The sequence below is a fragment of the Bos mutus genome, chromosome 11, assembly GCF_027580195.1.
Source record: "Bos mutus isolate GX-2022 chromosome 11, NWIPB_WYAK_1.1, whole genome shotgun sequence".
NCBI lineage: Eukaryota > Metazoa > Chordata > Mammalia > Artiodactyla > Bovidae > Bos > Bos mutus.
In genome coordinates this window covers 80159312-80185449 of record NC_091627.1, presented here as the reverse complement: position 1 = coordinate 80185449, position 26138 = coordinate 80159312, and the positions used below count along the sequence as shown (strand labels likewise).

General features: G+C 40.2%; 1 protein-coding gene across 4 annotated transcripts in view; it reads left to right on the top strand.

Annotated features, from left to right (window-relative positions):
* Window positions 1-9536: 9536 nt before the first annotated feature.
* Window positions 9537-26138, top strand: part of PPM1B (protein phosphatase, Mg2+/Mn2+ dependent 1B) — an 89053-nt gene continuing 72451 nt past the window's right edge. For 2 of the 4 annotated variants that reach the window (XM_070379652.1, XM_070379654.1), the window contains exon 1: window positions 9542-9966. The gene's annotated coding sequence lies outside the window, so the exon portion shown is untranslated. Of the gene's footprint in view, window positions 9967-26138 lie in introns of all 4 variants that reach the window. The other 2 variants (XM_070379655.1, XM_070379653.1) reach the window with 2 other exon arrangements.

Here is a 26138-nt window from a genome sequence, read left to right as displayed (position 1 = left end):
CAAGATCAGTAGTCATACCCAGCTTTTTTTTTTTTTTTAATGCAGTTCCTGATATGTTTTTAGGGCTTCCTTTGTGGCTCAGCTGGTAAAGAATCTGCCTGCAATGCAGGAGACCTGGGTTTGATCCCTGGGCTGGGAAGATCCCCTAGAGAAGGGAACTGCTACCCACTCCAGTATTCTGGCCTGGAGAATTCCTTGGGGTCTCAAAGAGTGAGACATGACTGAGCAACTTTCACTTTCACATGTTTTTATTTATTTATGACTGCATTGGGTCTTAGTTGCAGCTCACGAGCTTCTCTCTACCTGTGGCACTCAGGCTTTGTTGCCCTGAGGCATGTAAGATTTTAGTTCTCCAACAAGGGATCCAACCAGATCAAACCCACATCCCCTGCATTGGAAGGTGAATTCTTAACCACTGGACTGCCAGGGAAGTCCCCATGCACAGCTTTAATAGCAGGAAATAAAGAGCTTTCAGAGAAGGTAAACTGGAAAGGAGTCCTTGCAGATGTGGAAGAAAAATAAGGGAAAGGGAGCACAATGTTTCCATTTAGGTTTTTGAAACATGAGCACCCTACCATATTGCACAAGCAAAGGACAGTGCTAGCAAGAAGCAAAAGATGAAGTTGGCAGAAACGTATAGTTTATTGTAAAAAGAAAACAAAGCATAACAAAGCAAATGAATAATGTAAATGAATTTGGGCATGAATGCTCAATTGCTTACATAAATGGCTGATATTAGCATTTTCCACAGCCAAGCATGTTTAAACATTTTGTAGTTTTGCAGAATTTATATCACTGGGCTCCAAGGAAAAAGTGTTTCTGATACCACCCACTGTGTTGTAACCATAATCTCAATCATCTCTTGTGCATGACACTCACTTTAAAACACAAAAGCCCATCTGGCTCTGAGGCAGCCAGCTTTGGCCTCCAAGGCTGTGCGGATTGCATGCAGGATGGTGATAGCGTGATCAACTTCCTCTCTTAAAAGGAAGTGGGGCGGGGGGTTGGGGAGAGAGGAGCTGGGCCAACCTCTGCAGAGTGGTGCCAAGAAAAGGGAAAACATCCAGTGAACTACTTGAGATGCCCCAAATTTAATTCATTAAGTAATTATTGAGTATCTACAGTGTACAATGTACAACCAAAGAAATAAATCTCCTCGCTGAACTGGAGATTACTATCTCAGCAGGGGTTATTATTCCCCATACCATTTTTTTTTTTTTTTTTGGACAAAGCATTCCTTTGGTGAATCCTGTGGGATCCCTTCCTAGGACAATGTTCTAAAATATGTAAAATAAAGTTCATAAGATTTCAAAGGAAACAATTATATTGAAATAGTCATCAAAGTATTAAAGAAACTAAATTTGTAATACAGTAATATGTATGCCCTTACTTTAACAAGATCTAGTGGTGAGTCTAATAATTCCTGTAATTTTAAAATAACATTGATTGTATATGTTGAGAGCTTTGTAACAACTTAAATGTGATATTAAAAATATCAGCAATCTCTGATGACTACAAACTCACAGGTATTACTGCTGCTCCTGTGGTTTGTCGTCTACATTCATTAAGAAAGAAATGCTAAATTTCAGTTCAGATCAGATCAGGAGCTCAGTCGTGTCCGACTCTTTGAGACCCCATGAATCGCAGCATGCCAGGCCTCCCTGTCCATCAGTCCAACTCCCGGAGTTCACTGAGACTCACGTCCATCGAGTCAGTGATGCCATCCAGCCATCTCATCCTCTGTCGTCCCCTTCTCCTCTTGCCCCCAATCCCGCCCAGCATCAGAGTCTTTTCCAATGAGTCAACTCTTCGCATGAGGTGGCCAAAGTACTGGAGTTTCAGCTTTAGCATCATTCCTTCCAAACAAATCCCAGGGCTGATCTCCTTCAGAATGGACTGGTTGGATCTCCTTGCAGTCCATGGGACTCTCAAGAGTCTTCTCCAACACCACAGTCCAAAAGCATCAATTCTTCGGCGCTCAGCCTTCTTCACAGTCCAACTCTCTCATCCATACATGACCACAGGAAAAACCATAGCCTTGACTAGACGAACCTTTGTTGGCAAAGTAATGTCTCTGCTTTTGAATATGCTATCTAGGTTGGTCATAACTTTCCTTCCAAGGAGTAAGCGTCTTTTAATTTCATGGCTGCAGTCACCATCTGTAGTGATTTTGGAGCCCAGAGGTTAATAAAAATAACTAATTTTCCCCCCTCCAGGTTCATAAACCTGTGAATTGAATCTCCTTGGACTTTGTGGACCTCAGGTTAAGAACTTCTCATTGGGTGTGTGTGTGTGTGTGTGTGCGCGTGCGCACATGTGCTCAAACACGCCCTTCAGACAGAGTAGCATGTTGGAACAATAAATTACCTAAATAATTAAAATATGAGATAGAATAGGATAAGTAGTCTAGGATTGCAGGAGCAAAGCACTACGGGGAATCAATAGGGAGAGGAAATCTGAAAAGGCCTAAAAATAGGTGAAGGGGAAGAAAAGAGAGGGGAGATAAGGGAGGAAGGCATTTTACCTTCTCAGTCATCTTTTTCGTCTTCCCATCCTCTTCCTTAGCTCATTATACTGACTACAGTTGAACTGGCTTTTGGAGTTAGCCCTAGGTGGAATATGATTTAGAGTAGCTCTCAGTTTGGTCTCACTATCTCTTGGCCCTCATAAATTATTGAGTACCCAAAGAGCTTTGTCTCTGTGGGTTATATCTATGAACATTTATTGTACAGAAATTAAAATTGAGAAATTTAAAAATATTTATCAATTTATACGTTCATGTAAATAGCACTTTTGGTGACACATCACTTTTATTTTATTTTCACTGTTATTATTCCTATAATAACAAAAATATTAGTGAGGAAGGGGACATTGTCTTATATTTTTGCAAATCTTTTTCAACTCTGGCTTAATAAAAGCGGGTTGGAGTCTGCCTTTGCTTTTGCATTCACTGTGTTGCAATAGCACCTGTCATATAGCCCCTGGAAAGCTCCACTGTATTCTCGTGAAAGAATGCGTAAAACAGGCAGATAATATCTTAATATCATTGTGAAAATGGTTTTGACCGTGTTGATCCTCAGGGGCCTGAGACCTTACTTTGAGATCTTTGAGTTAAGGATTTCTTCTGACATTTTTCTTCTTTGTTTTACGATTTGAATTTTCTTCAACTATGGAAAAAGACAAGTTCTATAGCTAGAAATATATGATATGCATGTACTTGTTGTGTTTAAATATATGTGTTGGATATCTCTTGTTGCCCCTCCAGATGTCCAGCTGTCCCTCCATTTCTCCATCTTGTTCTGTGACCTACATGGATAATGTCAAGAGGCTCCAGTTGGGCTTGGCCCATGGGTAGCACCTGTGGGAGATCAAAGGGTGGGAGGAGAATGGGGTTGGGGTACTCGAAGAGGGCTCACTTGGTCCTTCACCACAGGTCAGACCCTCTGCATACAATGCTTTCCAGGTTCCTACTCTTATCCCTTCAGGCACAGAGGTGCTGCCATGTTTCCCTATTACTAGCCTGAGGGGATTAGATTTTATGATTTATCTCTACCCTGCCTGCACCTTTGAAAACATTCTCTTTATTACACTCTCCTCAAAATTCCTAATTTGGGTGCACCATCTGTTTCTTCCCAGACTCTGACTAATGCAAGCTATGAGAGTTACATGACCTTAAGGATAAACTTCAGTTAAAGTATTACCCATGGCATCCAACCCACCTGATTTTTAATGGAAATTAGAAAGCTCTGAAGCCCTGGTGTCTCAGAGCCTAAGGTCTTTAATGGCTTGGGAAAGAGAGGGCTGGGTGCCTTGACAACCTACTGACGTCTGCAGAGATTTCTTGGTTTTGTCTCTGCTTGATTTTACTTTCATCTGTGCATAGATAAAACAGAAACATAGCTGCAAAACTATTTATAAATGCTCTGGGCAGCAGTGTGCCCATGCCAGGCAATAGATCATGATTAGCCTGAATCAGTGGTTCTCAAAAATGTGGTCCCTGGATTGGCAGCAGTGGCATCTTGGGGGCTCTTGTTAGAAAGGCATATTCTGAGGCCCTACCTGGGACCTACTGTGTCAGAAACTTTAGGGGTCGGGCCAAACAATCTGTATTTTAACAAGTCCTCCAAGGGATTTAGATCCTTGTGAAGTTTAAGAACCTCTACTCTAACCAACTCTGACATCACAGTTCTCTAATTTCCTGGCCTCCCTTGCACTTGGGGGTGGTCATGTAACTCCCTCACACCCTACTGCCTTCAACTTGGGCATCTTACTCTGAAGACATGGGAACCATCTTGTGATCTTGGGGCAGTAAGATCATTGTAGAAAAACTGACCCTGACATCACTGCTCACCTCCAAAGTTCTTCTGTGAAAAAAATGCCACCCCACACCCTCCAGTCATTTAAGCCTCTGTTTAAGTTTTCTGCTAGTTGTAGTTAAACATTTCTAACCAACACAATATGGTTTTTGGAAAAGACTTTTTCCCCCATGATGATAAGAATTGTAAACAATACTTTAATAGTAAAATAAGTGTTAAGTATGGGGTAGAGGGCAAAATTCTCTGGATTTTAAAGATAATTTTTAGCACATGTAGCCCAATTCTTGCTAAATTCCCAGATACCTTGGGATAAAAGAGCCTCAGTATTAAGAAGTCCTTCTCTGAAATTGTTTGAGAAACACTTTCAACAGAAACAATATTGTGGATTCATGAAAGTCAGGGTTGAACATTTCTAAGGAAGTGGCAGCGGTCAATAAAAGGGAAAACTTGTTTTCCTACTTACCACACTTCTGACACCAAATGTGTGGGTTGTTTTCCTTATGTTATACAATTCTGACACTAACTACCCGGAGTTAGCACAGATTCCACAGGTTTCAAGGTTTTGTACCACAGGTTTCAAGGTTTAGTCCCACAAGAACCACCCCGACTTCAGGGGCTAGTCAGCAGTTCCAGGTTGTGACCTGTACTTCTAACTGATTAGGTATAAATCAGGAGTTCCCACCACCCCCTCCTTGGGTTTGATACTTTTCTAGAGGAGCTCACAGAACTCAGCTCACAGGGAAACACTATCACCTGCTTTTGATAAAGGATAACACTCAGAAACAGCCAGAGGCTTCCCTGGTGGTCCAGTGCTTCAGATTCCGTGCTTCCAATGCAGGGTACATGGATTCTATTCCTGGTGAGGGAACTAATATGTCACACGCTTCTTGGCGAGGCTAAAAAAAAAAACAGAAACAAAACTCAGGAAGCCAAACGGAAGAGATTCATAGGACAAGCTACGTGAGAAGGGTGTGAACTTCCATGCCCTCGCGGGGCTCACCGCCCTCCTAGCCTTGATGTGTTCACCAACCCAGATGCTTGCCAAAACTTGTCATTGAGGGTTTTTATGGGGGCTTCATTATGTAGGCAGGATTGATTAATTCATTAGCCACTGGTGATTAAGCCCATTTCCAGCTCCTCTCCCCTCACCAGAGGCCAAGTCGAAAGTTCTAACCTTCTCATTACACGGTTGATTCCTCCAGCAACCAGCCCCCATTCTCCAGGAACTACCTCATTAGCTTAAATTCAGGTAGGGTTCAAAGGGGCTTATTATGAATCACAAAAAATTCTCTTGACACCCCTATCAAGAAACTACAAAAGTTTTAGAAGTGCTGTGCCAGAAACCAGGGATAAAGACTGAATATATAATTATTATAACCACATTATCAGTTAATAAATTCCATAAGCAGCAATATGCATCATCTACCATAGTACATGATTCACAGTGAATGGTTAGTAAATATTTGTAGAGTGGAGCTGGTGAATTTTTTCTTAAGTGAAGAAAACAGGTTTATTAGTGGAACATTTATTTTCAGTGGTTAAGAAGGGAGTGGGTCAGATGAGACTACTTGAAGTATGACACTGACGCTTGTTGTCGGAGACTACAGTATCTGCATATAAGAGGCACATAAATATGCTGAGTGAATAAATGAAATTTCTTCTAAATTTCTCCTAAAAATTCTTTATAGAGAATTTCTTTCTCTATAAAGATTCTTATTCAACTGTGACAAGCATTACATTAGGTGCTATTATGTACCATATCCCATTTAATCTGTAAAAGTCATGTGGAGTAGGCAGCACTGGATTACCAAGGGTGGGCTTAGAGTACCAGCAAAACTAGGGCATCCAATTTGTTTGGAGAAAATTGATACCTGATGTCTTATTTAAAAAAGAACTTGAGAGTACTACAGTCAACATTGGAAAAATCGGGACCTTTTCTACATTACGTTTAGCATTATTTCTATTTAAAATTATGTACTGGGGAGTGCTTTGTATTACTAAGAGTGCCCAAAACTCTTCATCTGACTCTGGAAGAAGATGTTATGATTCCTATATTACAGAAAAATAAACCGAGGCTTGTTTACTAGCTGAAGAGCTCAGTTACTAGCTGAAGCCACATAGCTAGTTTTTAACAGAGCCCACTGTGATGATACGCAATGACACATTATATGTTAACGATGATACACACCAATTTTGTAAATCTTCTTGGACCTTCCCTATTGGTTTAGTTTTTTAACTAAATAAAGTATGTAACAAAGTAAACTTAAAATCTTTTTGATCCTTGTTGTACTCTCAGCACCTAGAAGAGTATTCAGTACATCCTTATTTTTAAAGTACATCCTTATTCCTGATTGAAAGAAGGAATGATGGACAATCATCAGCCCACCTAAATGACTGTGCTTTGTATTAATTTCTAGGCCAACCAAGGGAAAGTGAGAAGGAAATCAAGCAGACCAAGAAAATTCTCTGATGACCCTGCTTAGATTCTCAAGACAAGGGTCCTGAGATGTCTCCACTTGTAGGATCTTTAGCATGATTCCTATTTTGGAAGCTGGGATCCTAGATTCCCTTACCCCTGTATAAGGCATGTCAGGCAAAGGAGTATTATCTAAAGAAATAGATTCTATAAATCATTTAAGAAATATTTCCTGAGAACCCATACTGATCCCATACTGATAATGAGGGGGACAAGAAAAAGGCAAAATCTAAATGGGCTACTTCTTTGTTTCTTATTATTTTTCTTCCCAACATGCAAACGTAGGGAAACTGAGTTTTAACTTACAGTATTTACATTACCTATGATACCTCAATCACTGGAGTGCATAAAAACTACGTGTGAGAATTGTTTAAAAATTCACTTGTCTTATCCCCTGGGTCCCTGCTATTAGAGATGTGAGTGGACCCAGGAATCTGCTCCCCAGGTGATTCTGATGCTGGTGGTCTAGCCATCATGCTGTATGAAACACTATCCTTACACAAAGTTGAGTAGATTAAGCAATCTGAATGGCAATCAAGCCTTTATTTCTGCTCTCCTCACAACAGCCAGGACAATCACCCTATTCTTAAATCTGCCCTTCTCCCCAAAACACTGACAGCACCTGAGTAACATTGTTTTGGGTCTTAGCTTAACTGTCTGCCCAAACCAATTTACACCAAAGTATGAACGAAGGTTAAATTCTCTTTCAGGGCATTTTCATTGGGAAAAAAAAAAAAAGGCAACTTAAGATATTAGAATGTCTTCATTACATTTTAATTTTCTTTTTGTTGGGGGTGGGGAAGGAGCAGAGAATCCCATGGACAGAATCCTATAGACAGGTGAAAAGGGACCTGGAGAATCCCAGGGACAGAGGAGCCTGGTGGGCTACGGTTCATAGTGTCATAAAGAGTCAGACACGACTGAAGTGACTTAGCACGCACGAATGCACCTTTTAGTCTAATTCAGTTGCTGGAAGAATTATGTCCACTTCTCTGATCCTCTTATTGAATCATTCATTCTAGATTAATCCTGCATTAAGCCTTCCTCCGTAAATTTACAGGAAAGATCCTTTTGGTCATCACCGTCTCTATCATGTTTCAGTTACAGCAAGCATCATCTTATAATTTATTTTTGTACTTCAGCTCTACGTACAGGGCCTGACAAGTAGCAGGCGTTCAATAACCATGGAGCGAACGAATGTCAAAGACTAGGCCAAGAATTTCTAAAATCAATGTTGACTAAGAAACAAAACAAGGAAATGCTAAGGGCTGAATGCCAGGTAGTGTGGAAGGAATAAAAATAACCCCTAACAGCACAGAGGGAGAAGGCGATGGCACCCCACTCCAGTACTCTTGCCTGGAAAATCCCATGGATGGAGGAGCCTGGTGGGCTGCAGTCCATGGGATCGCTAAGAGTCGGACACGACTGAGCGACTTCACTTTCACTTTTCACTTTCATGCATTGGAGAAGGAAATGGCAACCCACTCCAGTGTTCTTGCCTGGAGAATCCCAGGGACGGGGGAGCCTGATGGGCTGCCGTCTATGGTGTCGCAGAGTCGGACACGACTGAAGCGACTTAGCAGCAGCAGCAGCAACAGCACAGAATCCTTCCGAAAGAATCACCTGTCTCATTTTCTTACATCGCTTTTTGGCCTCTCCAGACACCCCAATTTCCCGCTCTCTAACTCCTTTTCTTCCCTTACAGGGACAGGTCAGGCAGGTAGTCCAGTGCAGCTGCTTTGATTGGTCGGCGATGATTTCATTGTTAGGGAACATCCGGGCCTTTCTCCTCCCCGCACCACCTCCCTCAGAGCCCTGCCTTCTGAGTTTCCCTCTCCCGCGTGCGCCCCACCCGCTGGCTAAAGCAAAACAACCGCCTCTCCTTGGATCGCTTCTTGTCCTCGCCTGCGCCATCCTTCTCGTTTCTACGTCTAAGAGAGGCGTTTATATCTTCCAATGAGGGCCTAGTAGGACTTTGTTTGCCAATCAGCAGCGAACCCCCTGCAAATCCGGGTGGGACTAGGCCTCCACACCTATAATTGGACAGCCCATTGGCTCCTTTATGGCGTTTGGTTTTACGCAAGGCTTAGAGGTCAAAAATAAAGGGGCACGGTCCTCACAGAACGAAAAGGCTCCGCACAGACTTTCTGGGTTTGACCGTTTTGGAGGACTAGCCAATCGCTTTTCGAATACTTCCCCGCCTTTTGCGCGTTTATTTAAAAAAAGCCGGTGTGACGGACTTGGAAATTGGTTTCGTGATAGACATGTAAAGAAAGCCAATGATTGAAAGTTCGGACCACCATTTGGACCAATAAGAAAAGTGAATCGCTAGGGTCTGGGCTCTGAGAGGCAGAGCGCAGGTGGGCGTTACTTGATTGACGACGGTCTCTACTTATGGCTGTTAGGGTGGGTTGGTCCCTGACGTCTGGGCGGCATAGCAGAGGCGGGGCTGAATGAAGTAAAGGGTAATGAAGGGTTGGGTCTCACTCAGTGGGCGGTGTTTGATGGATAGCTGACCTTGCCAATTGAAGATGGTCACTTGTGTCCAATGGGAAACTAAGGACCCAGGGCGGGGCCCTGTGGGCGGGGAAAACTAAGGACGGAGGTACTGGGGCTGCCGGACTGGGTGGGCTGTGATTGACGGGCCGGCCAGCCAACCGACTTCAGTGAGAGGCCGCGTGGCGTCCCAATGGGTGGGAATGGGGGCGGGGCTCTCCGAGGGGCGGGGAAGGACAGGGTGCGGGGAGGGGGTTGCAGAAGGAGCGGAGCGGCTGCTGCTCAATGGCGGAAAAGCCGCCGGTGCTCTGACCGCCTCGTCCCCCTAGCAGTTGCGGGGGAGTTTCCTGCCGGCGCGGCTGGAGTCTCTGTTTCTCAGGGTTTGGTGGCTGGAAGATGCTCCAGAGAGACGAGGCTGCGGCGGAGGAGGTGGCGGCGGCCGAATCGGCAGCGGCGCTAGGGTGGAGAGAAGGCGGCAGCGGCGGCGGCGGCGGCGTGCGGGGCCCGAGGGTGTAAACAGCCCCGGAGGCGGCGGAGGCGGTGGCCTAGACCCCGAGCGGGAAGCGGCGGCTGAGGCAGGGTCGCGCCTCCGTTGGAAGCCTGGGCTGAGTGCAGCAGGGGGGCTCTGCGGCGGTCGCGAGCGGACGCCCTAGACCTCGCCTCCCTCCCTCGCCCCAGGTAAGGCCGCTGGGCGACCCGCCGAAGGGGAAACGGCTCGCGGGCACCGCGGAGGCCCCGGACCGTTTTCGGGGTGCCGTCGAGCCTCGGCTGGGATCTCTGCCCGCCTAATCCTCGCCTCTTTTCTTGGGCCGCGGAGCCCGGGGGAGCGGTATGCCGGGCCTGGCTCCTGGCTAGGCCCCTTCCCCAGCCGCCGCCTCCGCGCTCGGCCGAGGTTGGGAGAGGCTCGGGGCCGGGAATTTTAGTTTGCTTCAACGTCTGAAAGTAAACTGCTTGTTCCTGTTCTCTGCGAGCATCTCTATCATCTGAAAGCACTGAGACTACTCCAGGCCTTAACTCGTTCCTTCCTGGTGCATGCCTATATGAAAACACTACCTTTTCCCATTTGTTTCCTCATTAGCTTCTGCCCTCTGCGCTCCACTTCACTTCCTTGTTAAATCTTCTTTCTCGCTCTTCTGTCTCTGCGTCTCACCACCTTCTTTTTCATTAGTGACTTTAAATCGTTTCTCTTTCTCTTCTCAGCCGACTCCGGGCTTCCTTCCCTGCCCTTCCCAGCAGTCCTTTTCGGATGTCTGTCTTTTTACCAGTAAAGCTACTATCGTCAGTATTCCAAATCCACCAGAGTGCCATTAAGAATAGACTCACCAGTTGTAAGCGGCAGATCAGTTTTTTAATTAACTGAGCCTAATATCCTTTTTAAAAAATAGTGTTATTAAATGCAGAGTGTGGAAATAGCCCTGAAGTTATTTTAAAAATGAAGAGCTCAGTGAGTGTTGTAAGAGTTATTTCATTTTTCAAGTTGCATGACCTCCAATGTCAGATTGACTAGCTCTAGAACATTTGCCCATTTTAAGCGTTTAATAGCGACTCACATTCATCAGTATTCAAGTTGGCTTAAAAACAACTTGGAAACTTTAGAGAGAAGACATAACAACAACTAGGAAGCTGTTTTGATGAAGGCACTGCTAACTACCTTTTAAAATAGGCTCTACATGTTTAATGTATCAAAATAAAGTTGGCGGGAGTCTTGTAAAAAGGATTATTTAGGAATTTGAGTAGTCTCAGTGTTATGTAGCTATTTTAGGAGAAACATTCTTTTTCGGTTAACAATCGTTTACAACTCCTGTGATGTGAGAATTACCGAGGTTTATTGCGGGATTAACACAGGAACTCATTTTATTTGCGGTACTGCGTGGATGTAGAAGTGGTAAGTTGTTCAGGGTAGATAGTGCAAGCCAGTATGTTCCAGTGGATGGAAAAGTATGCCACCAACACTGAATGTTAATAGACATTATTTAATTTACTTTTTCTGTTGGGCAATAGCAAAGTTACTGTTGTTGGCCTGCTTTTAAATAGTGCATTTCTAAATAGTGAGGCAGGTTATTCTAATTATTATTATAGTAGTCTTTTCCAAGTGTACAGCCTTCTAAAAAATACAGCTAAAATTACACTATTGAATAGTGGTAATTTATTAAAGGAATAATTTTGTAGGCTTCTTGAATGGACAGTGGTTTCAATAGCACTTTTATTTAGTATTTTAACAGATTTTCAGGGATAATCCTGATTTTTACTGTGCTGCTTTCTCTCAGTGGCTTCTTTGTCTATTTTTTTTTTAATGGTCGTTTGTATTTTCTCATCATTTATTTTTGCTCTCATAAAGTCTTACACAGTTTCTGCAGTGTTTCTTTATGTTGCATTGTCAATATGGAATAGTGTTTTTGTTTGATCTTTCATAACCATTAAGATTTCCCCAGTTTCTTGGACATTATCCTTTCGATTTGTTCATGTTGTGATTCTTCTTTTAAATGTGACCAACAGAGCTTTAAACACCTGTTTTCTTATACTGGGTGTCTGATTTTCTGTAAAGACTTGAGGAATAAGTGAAAGCCTTTTCAGTTTGTCTGCTAGGTCAGTAAATACTATTTTATGTTAGTAATTCACATATAATTATCAAATCCCTTAAGAATACATCATTTAAAGAAGTGGGATAGTGTCTAAAATAAGAACACCTCGTTCACAGTTTGACAAGGTCAGAAAAAGTGGCTCTCATTGACAGTTTATTTTCTTACAGAATTTTTTTATGGAGTCCTTTGAATTAAAATGTTGTGTGGATAGACTCTTGGCATTTGTGGAAGAGTAGAATTTGCCATTGGATTGTTTAGCAATCATAGTGTTTCATTAAAAATTGGCTGAGCCTATAATGGAAGAATTGCGCACATGTCCTTGTAGGTGGATTGGTAAACATTTATTACACATGATGCTGGGAGTGAATGTTCCCCCTTAACACACACACACACACACACGTTGGTGTTAGTTACACGTTTTGTCTACATTATATGAATATTTGTATACTATGTGTAATTATTTAGAAATATTTTTTGACGTCTAACGTAGAAAGTAATAAAATAGTATGATCCTAACTCTACAGTAGTCCTTCATAAGATATTAATAGCATGAATAAAATTAATTTATTAAAATAAAATTCATAGTATTTTACTTTTTTGTGAAATATGACTTTCACAGTTCACTGATTTTAAGAAGAAATTAGTTGACAAAAAACTGACAGTTTCAGAGTTCTAAGAGTTACAAGTTTCTCAAATTACAAAATTTTCAAGTAATACTTGGTTGAAAATTACAGGGAGCAGTAAGGATTTGGGAGAATATGGATTTTCAATGATTTTTTCACATTATAACTGATTCTTTTAATTTTTCCTTAGTGAGCTAATTTCAGAATTTGGATTGAAACTAAATACTGAATTTCTTTTAGCAACAAAGTTTTTTTTTAGAATATATTATATATTCTACCAGAATTGTGAATTAGGAGGATTGATTAATTGGGGATTTGAGATAAGATTCCTGGAAATTGAGAAAACCCCAGAAGTGTAATCTAGATTACCGTCCATCTTGCTGTCCTGTACTCAAACTCAACAGTCAAGGTAAAATATTGTAGATTAGGAAGTATTGATTTTTATAGTTTTTGCTTTGATTATCATAAAATTTATAGAATGACAGAGGTTGTCCTCAGCTTCTAGCAGCTGACCTCACAAGTATAGGTGAAGAAAAAGATACATGGAGTTCAATATCCATTTTATTTTATTCTTGTTTTAGGTGGTGATACTTCTTTATATCAAAACACTGATTTAAAATAAAATAACTTTCAGTGTTTTAAACTAATTTAAGTATGCTAATGTCTCTGATTAGCCATTTTGGAATCTTTTTTCAAGTGAAATATTTCTAAGGTGATTTAACCTCCTTGTGTGTATTTGACTTGAGTTACACTTTTCGGCGTTTTCTCTGGTTTGTCCCCAAACCACCACCGTTTAGAATGATTTGATCAAGTAGTCGAATCAGTGTTATAAAAATAAATCTTCACTGAATTCTTGCTAAAATTACAAAACTTTCAAAAATGTGGTCTGTCTACTGTAGTTTCATTTATCAGACTTTATGATTTTGAGATTTAGTTTTTAATATCATCTAGCAACCTAGGAAACAAGTACATATGGTTGCTTATACCTTTTTTTTTTTTCAAGTTTTCAGAGTGTTTTATTTGTACCCGTAATGTTAATAACAGACATAAACATTTTGCTCTGAATTGTGGTTAAGTCATGATACAGAGTTTCTCAAGTTTTTTTCTTTTTCTGCAGCTAGCTCCTGACCACACCTTCTATACCGTAACAGATATGCACTTCATAATAAGTTATTTAACTTTGGAACCCAGTAGTTTAACAGTCAAGTGTAGCGTTAACTTCTTATAATTAAACATTTAATTGGTTTGTAACATTTAAAGCATAGTTTGCTGATTTAAAGCTTTTATGACTTAATAAGTGTAATGGTAAACTTATGTGAAAATGGATTCAGAGTTTTCTTTTGGAGTATGTTGAAATATCAAGATTATGTTTATTGGCTTTAAATTGATTTCTTGAAAATTAAAGATCTTAAAGTTTAGAGACATAGTACTAGTTGGAATATGTGCTTTGCATCCTTTTGAACAAAAAACATGATCTGAGGTTTAGAGGAGAGAGAAACATTGGAAGACTTCTATTTAATATTAAGGAACTTGTCTCACTTTGAGAGATGGGACCAATAACTGGTGGTCATTTAGGAAGGGTCAGATCTGTGTCTGTCTGGCTCTGTTTTTAATCTCTGTAGAATGACCTTCACTTCAAAATAGGTGGTAAGTGAAAAGCACATTTGTATGAAAAACATGAAAAACCTTTTCATGGAAAACTTCTCAAATGTGGTCATTAGGTATAATTGAGTTTGTTATATAAGAAAAAAAGCCAGGTGTATAGATTTTGTTTGATAAGCAGTACATACCTGAGAAGTAGGTTTGATGAATTTGTAAAGTTCTGAAGGATTTCAAAGCACTTTTGAAAGCTTGAAAGTAATGTTACTGATTCTTAAGTATAATGGCATTTTCTTGATGTAGGTATGTATAAGTGTACTCCTAACCTTGAAAAGGGATGGTTAATACTCTTATGAGTAGGAGAATCTAAAAGTGTTCATATAACTCATAGGTGCTTAAACTTGTCTTGGCAAAGAGTTTTTCCTTCTTCAGATTAAAACAGTACTTGAGTTAACGAACTGGCGTTATCTGTTGAACACAGGTGGCCCTTCTTAGTCTCTTACAAAGAGGAAATAAACTCAAAGCGACTCTAAAAAGATAGAATTTAAGGGAGATAAAATTTAGATATGAGGAGCTTCCTGTTACTTTTGCTTACTTTAGGTTACCAACCCAGTGAGAAGTAAAAAATTGGTAGAACTTAATAGTATTTAGTCAGTAGGCTGCTCTGCTCCTGTGTGTGTGCTCAGTGCTCAGTGTTGTCTGCCTATGCGACCTCGTGGACTGCAGCCTGCCAGACTGCTCCGTCCATGGAGTTTTCCAGGCAAGAATACTGGAGTGGGTTGCCATTTTCTACTTTCCAGGCAGGAGGCCCAGCAAAACAGACAAAATCCTTGCCCACAGAGATCTTATGTTCTGATAACAGACTCTTCCTTAGTTTACAACTGTGCTCCTTTCATGGATGACTTGAATTATGAGTGGGATTTGGCATGTGTGATGTTTTCTACACTTTGCTTAGAAGCTGTGATTAGAGCTTTACTATTTTTAACAAGAGAGAAGGAAGAGGAGGTTTTCTATAACTGGACAAAAACTGGAATATGAAAAGAGGAAGTAGGAAGGGGGAAATAGTGTTGTACCTAAGATTAAAATGTGAGCCAAAGATTAAAAAAAAAAGAGATTCCTACGTTAGGCATGTGGGAAGCTGGGGAAAACACCATTTACTGTCCAGTCTCGGATAGAGGAGTTCTTGGACAGGAGAATGGGAGAAAAGATGGAATAGTGGGAGAAGGGTAAACAGGGCTTTTAACAAGTCTGGCTTAAGTAACGGGATGTTCCTGTAAAATATATGTTATTTGTGTTTGGAAAAGACCCTTTTCCTTTTGTGAACATAGTTGAAAGATTAGTGGTTGGCCAGTACTGTCTGAAATACTGTCACTGATTTGTGACTGCTGATCTATCTCTGGTTAGTTGACAGTTCTGTTGAGGTTAGCTGATGGAGTCAATCCATCTCTTAGTTTATTGTCCTCAAATTGCCCTGTATATTGAACTGCATCCCTTAATTCCATAGCTGTTTATGTATTATTTGAAGTTGTGCCTTTGTTTTCCTGCCTTGTAAGTTTCTGCATGATGTCCTGTTGTACTTAAGAGACAAAGCAGGTGCTTAGTTTTCTACTTTCTGTTCATAGCTTCTTTTAGTGACCATCCAGTTTGGTAAAGAAGTCTCTTCTTGAGTTTACACAATACATTGCACACTTTTAAAGATAAGCATGAGAGATCTTTGATGTTTGTTTTTGTTTTAATGCATAATTGTTTTTTGCTTTCATTTATGAGTCATTCCGTCAGAGTCTCATGTGATCTTGCTTGCTGCAGTGAATTGAGATAGATTTTTTTATGATTTTTTTATTTTAAAGCAAATCAACTTCTGTTTATTTCAGTGCTCCAATATGAAAATGAACACTAGTTCCATTCATGACCTAAGAGACTCCCTTTATAACACCCGAATAAGCCTTCAGAGTATTGGTTTCACTTTTAATGTATTTCTGTAACTGTATTTATCACTTTTATCAAAACTCTGATGTGCAGAACTTGAACTTTTGAATATATTAAAGACTGTAATTCAGACAAGGTTCATTAAGCTGTTCAACATCTGGACATCTTTGAGTGCTTATATTTTAGGCTGAAAAACGAAGCAAAAATAACCTTACTTGATTTCTAAAATTATCATTCATAAAGTGTTGGTGATTCTAGGTGCTAAATGTAAGGAAATTGAGTTTAGCTTCTTTCTGTTCAACTGTTCTGGAGTGTTTTGAATCAGAATGTGAAAGTGAAATAGTAACTTTTAACTTAAGACATAATAGATTCAGTTATACTTTCATTTTGTTTTTGTTTTATAAAATCCGACTCTAGTTTGTAAGGGAAGTAGAGGCGTCTAAGGAATTAGTGATAATTTAGGAAGTTATTACTCTTAACATCTTGAGTCTTTTTCTCAGTGATAGGTTTGTATTTTAGCTCAGTTTATTTGCTGTTGGGCTTTTGATTTATGTTGCTCTTTCTGCCTCTGTCCCTGCTTACTTGCTCTTTTTTAAGTACAGGGTGGTCACCAAATTTGGAAACAACAATAAAAAACCATACACGATAAATGGTTTATTGATGTTATAGAATATGTTAACATAATACCTATGTTCAGACTTTATGACCATCCTATAGAGTGGAATTCATGTAAGTAGGTCTTCTGTTTTTGTTTGGAAATATATTAATTACATGGCTATTATGGAGTCAGGTATAAGGTATTGAATATAAAGGAGTAGAGATGCATAGTTAATGATAGAGAGCTGGCTAGAATAACATTGATCCTGGGATTTAAGGGGACTAAAAACTATCTAACAAGGTAAAAATAAGTGTGATGGTTAGTTGGTTTGTAATATTTGGCTAACAAAGTTTGGGAGATGCTGGATAAGCAGTAGCTTCAGGACTATATTTGAGAGATGGTCTCGTGAAGAGTCAGACACGACTGAGTGACTTGACTTTCACTTTTCACTTTCATGCATTGGAGAAGGAAATGGCACCCCACTCCAGTGTTCTTGCCTGGAGAATCCCAGGGACAGCGGAGCCTGGTGGGCTGCCGTCTATGGGGTCGCACAGAGTCAGACACGACTGAAGCAACTTAGCAGCAGCAGAGGTGCTGACCAAACACTGATGCAGTTAAGAGTGTTTTTAAGCCTTAACCCTGTTATTTGAGAGTAATGCCTTTGGTAATGGTAAAATTCTTACGTCACTTGAGAATGAAAACTGGTCTACATCCACAGAGCTAGATGAGAATGACTTTCACAAATGTGTGTGAAGCATCTTTTCCAAAGATCTAGATGCATATTTCTGAATTTTTGCTACTCTTTGCTTTTAGGTAATGCTGTCCGATGCTTGACACTGTTAACTTGTGTATGTTTGTAGGTGTATATTAAGTGTAAGAAACCTTTGTACTAATAGGGATTTATGTTTCTTGGAAACATTTCCAAAGGAAGGAAGGTGATAGGAAGCATAGACTCTATAAAGTCAGAATGCTTATATCCAAGTCCTTCTTCCATCATGCTATAGATCGGATAACTTAAAACAATTACTTAATGTTTCTAAGCCTCAGTTTTCTCTTTTGTACAGTGAGGCTATTTCATAAAATTGTTGAGTTGGACTATTCCATGTGAAGTCGTTACCATAGAGCCTTGGAATGTTATAATTTGAGTGCGTTCTCTTATTGCTATAACTGCTGTGACTACAGCTTCTAAATGATATTGGTAAATCAGAAGGCGGAAGGCCCTGTTTGAGATTCCCACTGAACCTTTTAATGATTCTGTGATTTCGTGAGTTATATATTCTTTCTTGGATTTAGTGGCCTTAATCTGTAATGTAATGTTTTTGAGTTAAGACAGAGAGCTGGACCATATGATGTCTTGAGGTCCTTTTGATTCTTAAATTTAGAGCTCAGTTTTAAGATTATCATTTTCTTCCAAAGTATGAGCTGCATAAGGATAACAACTATGTTTTGTGTGGAGATTTATCCATTTATCTCTATTATGTAAACATTTGTTGAATACATTTTCCCATAAAAAAACAATATCTTTTAGGGGGAGGAGGATAGAGAGTAAGAAGAGGGAAGGAAGGTTTGTATTCCTTCTCAAGAACTTGATGCTTATTGTGTTAAAGGTATGAACACAGATTCCTGCTGTTCAGTTTTTATTTAGTACATAGTGTCTGCTAGCGTTAGATACTTTGGGGGACAAAGATTATCAGTCTGCCATGTGTGGGATGAGGAAGGGAGTAATCGTGTATATGAATTGTCATACATGGTAAAAAGTAAAGATGCTATAAAGGAACTATAAGTGTATTTTATTGGAAGGATTGATGCTGAAGCTGAAACTCCAATACTTTGGCCACCTGATGCGAAGTGACTCACTGGAAAAGACCCTGATGCTGGGAAAGATTGAAGGTGGGAGGAGAAGGGGATGACAGAGGATGAGATGGTTGGATGGCATCACCGACTCAATGGATGTGAGTTTGAGTAAACTCCAGGAGTTGGTGATGGACAGGGAGGCCTGGTGTGCTGCAGTCCATGGGGTCGCAAAGAGTCGGACACGACTGAGCGACTGAACTGAACTGAAGCATACTTTATATATTAAGAATCCTTATAAAATGTACAAAAAATCGAACGGCAGTATAATTAGATTGTCTTACCTTGTAATTTGCTTTGTTCTCACTTTTAGAAATCAGATGCTTATAAGGAAAAGCATCAGGGTTGTGAACTTCAGGAAAGTTTACGACCTTAAGAACTTTTACTTAAACTTAAGACTAATATTTGTGGAGGATATCGATGAAAAAATAAATATATAATCCCATCGCATTTTGGCCTTTGTATTATGAAAATTTTTAATCCTATGGAATATTGTTAACAGTACACTGAGTTCCCATGTGAAAGTGAAAGTTGTTCAGTCGTGTCCGACTCTTTTCAACCCCATGGGACTGTAACCTGCCAGGCTCCTCTGTCCATGGAATTCTCCAGGCAAGAATACTGGAGTGGGTAGCCATTCCTTTTTCCAGGGGATCTTCCCAACCCAGGGATCAAACCCGGGTCTCCCGTACTGCAGGTGGTTTCTTTACTGTCTGAGCCACCAGAGAAGCCCCTATATACCACCACCTAAATTCAGTGGTATTTTATATTTTTGCCATATTTGCTTCATCCATAATCTTGTTGAACCATTTGAAAATATATTAGAAACATCATGTCATTTCACCCCTAAATACTTAAGTATGAATCTCCAAAAAATGACATTTCCTTTATACTTAAAATACTTATATCATGCATAGTATAGTTATCTAATTTCTAGAAGTCATGTAATCCTCAATCATAATGTCTTCTATAGGTTTTTTCCTTTCCATACCAAGGTTTAGTGAAGGATCTTGCATTACATTGCATTTGCTGTTGTATCTCAATTCTCTTTTAAATTTAAGCACTAGTTTTAAAAAATGAGTTTCTGAAGAGACCAATTATTTTGTAAAATGTCCTGTATTCAGAATTTCTCTGATTAACTTCACTGAAGACTGTTAAATTCAGGTGAAACATTTGGCCATGATACTTCCTTCATAGGTGACGCTGCTTCGTGTTACATCACATCAGGAGGTATTACAGAATGACTGGTTGCACTATTTGTGGTGCTGTTTCATGGCTGGGTTAAGGTGGTGATTGTTCAATGTCTCCCTGGACAAGAAACATTTTCTCTTTTGAGATTACTGGGTAATTCATGGCATATTTTGTTACTACGGAAATCTTTCTCCTTCAGACTTTGACTTAATGGGTTTATTGATATCTTTTTAAAAGATAGATCTGGACAGGAGTTATCAAACCATAGCTTACTGGCCACATTTGGTCTGCTGCCTGATTCCATAAAATAAGTTTTATTGGAACACAGCCATGCTCATTTGTTTACATACTGTTTCACTGCTTTCCCACTACAGCGGCAGAGTTAAGTAGCGGTGACACAAACCATATGGCCCTGCGGAGCTCCAGATATGTACTGTTTGTGCTTTATAGAATAAGTTTGCTGACCCCCCCCCCCCACCGGTTTGTATTCTCCTTTTTCTCATCATATTTTTAGTAGTGGTATAAAACTGGTGTTTATATGTTGCCTCTCCTGTGTCCTGATGTATTATTCAAGGTATAATTGCTTTTCACATGGTTGAAATTGTGAAGTTTTGCTTATGTCCCCCCAAAGCATAAAATATATCTGGTTATAGTCCTATACATAGTGTATAAAACCACACGTTAAAAAACGAATATTTCAGACATAAAAAGAATAAAGAACCCCAAAGTACCCACTGTGCAGCTTTAGTTTAGGATGTAGAACATTACTGATACAGTTGAAGCCCTTCTGTAGTCTTCCTGGATACCATCCTTTCTTTCCCACTGTCTTGAATGTTGTGCCTTCTGTTGCATATACAATCTCCATGTATATATATGTATCTGTGTGTAACATATAGAACTGTCTTAAGAGATTTTGTAGTTTCTGTACATAATTATATATGGAATGTCTTTTTATACAATTAACCTTTTTTAACTTAACATTTCTGCAGAGTTCTTCCTTGTTGATCTATTCCTCTTTTTAAATAGTGTTGCATTGTATCCCATTGTGTAATTTTGTTTCTTTTTTTTAAAAATATATTTATTTATTTTAATTGGAGCCTAATTACTTTACGATATTGTATTGGTTTTGCCATACATCAACATGAATCCGCCACGGGTATACACGTGTTCCCCAGCCTGAACCCCCCTCCCACCTCCCTCTGCATACCATCCCTTTGGGTCATCCCAGTGCACCAGCCCCAAGCATCCTATATCATGCATCAAACCTGGACTGGTGATTCATTTCTTATATGATATTTTACATGTTTCAGTGCCATTCTCCCAAATCATCCCACCCTCTCCCTCTCCCACAGAGTTCAAAAGACTGTTCTATACATCTGTGTCTCTTTTGCTGTCTCACATACAGGGTTATCATTACCATCTCTCTAAATTCCATATATATACATTAGTATACTGTATTGGTGTTTTTCTTTTTGGCTTACTTCACTCTGTATAACGGAAAAGGCATTGGCAACCCACTCCAGCACTCTTGCCTGGAAAATCCCATGGACAGAGGAGCCTGGTAGGCTGCAGTCCATGGGGTCGCTAAGAGTCAGATACGACTGAGCATCTTCACTTTCAATTTTCACTTTCATGCATTGGAGAAGGAAATGTCAACCCACTCCAGTGTTCTTGCCTGGAGAATCCCAGGGATGGGGGAGCCTGGTGGGCTGACGTCTGTGGGGTCGCACAGAGTCAGACACAACTGAAGCGACTTAGCTGCAGCAGCAGCACTTTGTATAAAAGGTTCCAGTTTCATCTACCTCATTAGAACTGATTCAAATGTATTTCTTTTTAATGGCTGAGTAATACTCCATTGTGTATATGTACCATAGCTTTCTTATCCATTCATCTTCTGATGGACATCTAGGTTGTTTCCATGTCCTGGCTATTATAAACAGTGCTGTGATGAACATTGGGGTACATGTGTCTCTTTAAATTCTAGTTTCCTCAGTGTGTATTACCATAAGGCAGCTGCCTTAAGCCCTGCTGCTGCTGCTAAGGGTCATAAGGCAGCTCTATTTCCACTTTTTTAAGGAATCTCCACACTGTTCTCCATAGTGGCTGTACTAGTTTGCATTCCCACCAACAGTGTAAGAGGGTTCCCTTTTCTCCACACCCTCCCCAGCATTTATTGCTTGTAGACTTTTGGATCGCAGCCATTCTGACTGGCGTGAAATGGTACCTCATTGTGGTTTTGATTTTCATTTCTCTGATAATGAGTGATGCTGAGCATCTTTTCATATTTTTGTTAGCCATGTGTATGTCTTCTTTGGAGAAATGTCTGTTTAGTTCTTTGGCCCATTTTTTGATTGGGTCGTTTATTTTTCTGGAATTGAGCTGCAGGATTTGCTTGTATATTTTTGAGATTAGTTGTTTGTCAGTTGCTTCATTTGCTATTATTTTCTCCCATTCTGAAGGCTTTCTTTTCACCTTGCTTATAGTTTCCTTTGTTGTGCAGAAGCTTTTAATTTTAATTAGGTCCCATTTGTTTATTTTTGCTTTTATTTCCAATATTCTGGGAGGTGGGTCATAGAGGATCCTGCCTGTTGTGTGATTATAACACATTTGTCTAATGTCTTCCGATGAACATTTGGGATTACTTTGCATATATATACAATTGTGCTGAAACATAAATTACATCTTTTTATATATGTGTGTTAAAGTTTCTCTAGAACACAAAGTTAGGAGTATAATTGCTAAATTGTAGGTTATTCTTGTCTTACAACCTACCTAGATAATTCCAAAATTCTCTCCAAAGTGACTGTACCAATTTATACTCTGGCCAGTGGTATATAAAACTATTGTTTCTGTTACTCAGAGAAGGTGATGGCACCCCACTCCAGTACTCTTGCTTGGAAAATCCCATGGATGGAGAAGCCTGGTAGGCTGCAGTCCATGGGGTCGCTAAGAGTTGGACACGACTGAGCGACTTCACTTTCACTTTTCACTTTCCTGGATTGGAGAAGGAAATGGCAACCCACTCCAGTGTTCTTGCCTGGAGAATCCCAGGGACGGGGGAGCCTGATGGGCTGCCATCTATGGGGTTGCACAGAGTCGGACACGACTGAAGCGACTTAGCAGCAGCAGCAGCAGGGCTTCCTTGGTGGCTCAGCTGGTGAAGAATATGCCTGTAACTCAGGAGACCTGGGTTCGATCCCTGGGTTGGGAAGATCCCCTGGAGAAGGGAAACGCTACCTACTCCAGTATTCTGGCCTGGAGAATTCCATGGACTGTAATGGGGTCACAAAGAGTCGGACATGACTGAGCGACTTTCACTTCACTTCGTGTCAATATCAGTGCTGTCTTATGTAAATATAATGTTGGTCATACATGTAACTTAAAATTTTCTAGTCATTACATTAACAAAAAAGGTGAAGTCAATTTTAGTAATGTATTTTATTTAATCATTATATAAAAAATACCATTTCAGTATATAAACAATAAAATTAATGAGATTTTTGCATTCTCTTTTCTATGAAATCATCAAAATGTGGCATGTATTTTATATTTAACAGCAAGTCTCAATTTGGGTTAGCCATACTTCAGATTCTTACTAGTCATCAGTGGTTAGTAGCTGTTAGCACAGCTCTGTATTGTTGTCTCCATTCAGTACTAAGAATCCGCCCCCCCCATATTTCATTGTAACTTTAATTTTGTATTTTGTGTTATTTGTGAGGGTGAACATTCTCATGTTTATTGGCCATTTAAATTACCCCTTTTGTGTATTTACTGTTTTCCTTTGCCCTATTTTCTATTTTCCTCATTTTTTTCTTAATGACAAAATTTTATAGGTGTAAATATGGGCATACTTTGCCACTAGAATGCTGGTTTGTCAATTGTGTTTTAAGAGTTTTTACAGATTAATAGATAAGTGTCTCTATAAATGACACATTAAACATTTTAACCTAAAGCTGGTTTTAAAATGACTCCAAAAATATTTGGATTGAAGTGAACTATTTGAACTCTTATCAAGTGCTAGTGTTAAAGAACCCACCTGCCAATGTGGAAGATATAAAAGATGCAAGTTTGATCCCTGGGTTGGGAAGATCCTTTGGAGGAGGGCATGGCTACCCACTCCAGTATTCTTGCCTGGAGAATCCCAGGGACAGTGGAGTCTGACCGGCTACATACAGTCCATGGGGTCGCAAAGAGTCGGACATGACTGAGTGACTAACACCTTATATGGAACACCAAAAGTAAATTTGCTGAAAATCCAGAACTGCTTTTACTTAATAAATGCTCCAGTAGATGACAGGGTTAGTCAGTCTTTTGATATAATATTTTTTTGAATGTTAGAATTGCTACCTTGGAATCTTTTCTTACAGGAGTATCTTTTAATGCATTTTTTACTCAACCCCTGTTAGTTGCCAGGGTCACAAGTTAGGATGTGAGAAGAGGTAAGAAAGGCAAAAATGGTAAAAGGAATATGGATGATTGTATAACAATGGTGAGATGGTGGGATAAGGGTTGGAGAAGGCATCAAGGAAGTATTATTTCATAGTTACCCCGAATGATCTGGTTATCTTAGTTAAAGAAGGTAGGGCAAATTGACCTTGAGGTAGGAGTAAGCATGATGTACTTGGTCTGTGTAAGTCCACAGCAGGCAGATTAGAGAAGGTTCCAGACTGGATATTTCATACTTAATTTTAGTCGGGGAGTGGGAAGCAAATATATTTTCGGGGGACAGTTAAGGTATGTTTTAAGGAAATCAACTTGGTAGTAATATGGAAAGTGGATGGAAGGAAGGGGAAATTGAAGTCAGGGAGACCAATCAGGAAGCTGTGAGATAATCCAGAGAACAGGTTATATTAAAGGCTTAAGATTGATTGGAGGGTAAGTGATACACTTAAATGGTAAATGTGGTGGGATGTGGTGTTGAAGTAGTTGGATTTATATAAATGGTTTATAGTTTCTGAAAGTGAAGTGAAAGTGAAGTCGCTCAGTCGTGTCCGACTCTTAGCGACCCCATGGACTGCAGCCCACCAGGCTCCTCTGTTCATGGGATTTTCCAGGCGAGAGCACTGGAGTGGGTGCCATTGCCATTATAGTTTCTAGCCCCAGTTAATAAAAGGATTACAAATAGATTAACAGGTAGTTAGTACAGATAGTAGTTTGGGATTTGAGGGTGTTTTGGTGGCAGAGATGAAGATTTTGGTTATGTTTGAAGAAATACGTACAAACATATTTTAATGATTAAAATCTGCACTAAAATGCGCCTGAGAAGTCAACCTACGGGTGATAGCTGAAGCAGTGAGATTGGATCAGAGGACAGATACTGTGTTTTGGGTTGAAGGCTACTTAATGTTTTGGGGGGCCCAATTCCCTCTTGAATTTAGGAAGCTGAAGGAAAAAGAATGAACATGAATCGTTGTGTTTTGAATTTGAGTGTTTTCAGAGTCAGCAGAAGTGTCAAGAGTTTCAGGAAGGGAGGCATTTTCAGTAGCGTGATGTGTCACAAAGTAGCTTATCTTGCGAAGCCTCCTTTTTAGGACCAGTCGTTGTTCAGTCGCCCAGTCGTGTCCAACTCTTTGTGATCCCATGAACTTCTGTATGCCAGGCCTCCCTGTCCCTCCTCATCTCCTAAAGTTTGTCCAGGTTCACATCCATTGCGTCAGTGATGCCATCTAACCATCTCAACTTCTGATGCCCTCTTCTCCCTCTGCCTTCAATCTTTCCCAGCATCAGGGACATTTCCAGTTTGTCAGCTATTCATATCAGATGACCAAAATACTGGAGTTTCAGCTTCAGCATAAGTCCTTCCTATGAGTATTCAGGGTTGATTTCCCTTAAGATTGACTGGTTTGATTTCCTTGCTGTCCAAGGGACTCCCAGGAGTCTTCTCCAGCACCACAGTTTGAAGGCATCAATTCTTCAGCACTCTCCCTTCTTTACAGTCCAGCGCTCTCAACCTTACATGACCACTGGGAAGACCATAGCCTTGACTTACACAGACCTTTGTCAGCAGAGTAGTGTCTCTGCTTTTCAACACACTGTCTAGGTTTGTCATAGCTTTCCTGCCAAGCAAATGTCCTCTGAGTTCATGGTTGCGGTCACCATCCACAGAGATTTTAGAGCCCAAGAATAGGAAATCTGTCACTACTTCTATCTTTTCCCCCTCTATTTGCCGTGAAGTAATGGGGCTGAATGCCATGATCTTACTTTTTTTTTTTTTTTTTTAGTATTTAGTATTAAGCCAGCTCTTTCAGTCTCCTCCTCCACCTTCATTAAGAGGCTCTTTAGTTCCTCTTGGTTTTCTGCCTTTAGAGTGGTATCCACATATCTGAGGTTGTTGATGTTTCTCCAGCCTGTCTTGATTCCAGCTTGTAACTCATCCAGCCTGGCATTTCTCATTATGCACTCAGCATATAGATTAAACAGACAGAGTGACAGCAGACAGCTCTGTCGTACTCCTTTCTCAATCTGGAATCTCTATACAGGGTT